The sequence below is a fragment of the Diaphorina citri genome, unplaced genomic scaffold (genome assembly GCF_000475195.1).
Source record: "Diaphorina citri unplaced genomic scaffold, Diaci psyllid genome assembly version 1.1 scaffold46739, whole genome shotgun sequence".
Classification (NCBI taxonomy): Eukaryota; Metazoa; Arthropoda; class Insecta; order Hemiptera; family Psyllidae; genus Diaphorina; species Diaphorina citri.
The window spans coordinates 1-510 of NW_007424059.1; the positions used below are offsets into that span (position 1 = coordinate 1).

Genomic DNA, 510 nt, shown 5'->3' on the forward strand with positions numbered 1-510 from the left:
TCTCAATTTTATTTCATTTCTTCTGTTACAGACTGGACGCTGAAAAGTTTCAACTCATCAATGTAAGTAGCAACACTCTCAGTAGCATAGGACTCACAACCGAGGGTACTGGGGTTCGAATCCCGACTTAGGAAGATTATCAAAGTTTCGCTGGTCTGTTCCTTGTTTGTTAGTTCTCAGCACAATGTTGTTTAACATACTATTGCTGCTCTCATCTTTATTTTGAGCTAAATCCCCTTTATTTATGTACATATTATTCCTCTCTATTTTCCTCGTTAAATATGTATTTTATCTCTCTCGTTGTATAATTTCAGAACACAGTATTACCTGAGGCAGTACATTTCTGGGAACAGGCCCTCATGGTACGCAAGACAGAGAAGGTGATACGACTCAACAGGTAAGTCTGTCTCTCTCTCCCTCCCTTTCTGTCTCTCTCTTTCTCTCCTCCTCCTCCTCTCTCTTTCTTATCTATCTCATTCTCTGATTTTTCTCTCTCCCTCCCTCTCTCTC

At 40.4% G+C, this 510-nt stretch overlaps 1 long non-coding RNA gene across 1 annotated transcript; it reads left to right on the plus strand.

Annotated features, from left to right (window-relative positions):
• Nucleotides 1-26: 26 nt before the first annotated feature.
• LOC113473595 lies at nucleotides 27-398 on the plus strand. The gene is made up of 2 exons (XR_003395529.1): nucleotides 27-62; nucleotides 315-398. It is a non-coding gene; the product is annotated as an uncharacterized LOC113473595 (long non-coding RNA).
• The last annotated feature ends 112 nt before the right edge of the window (nucleotides 399-510 follow it).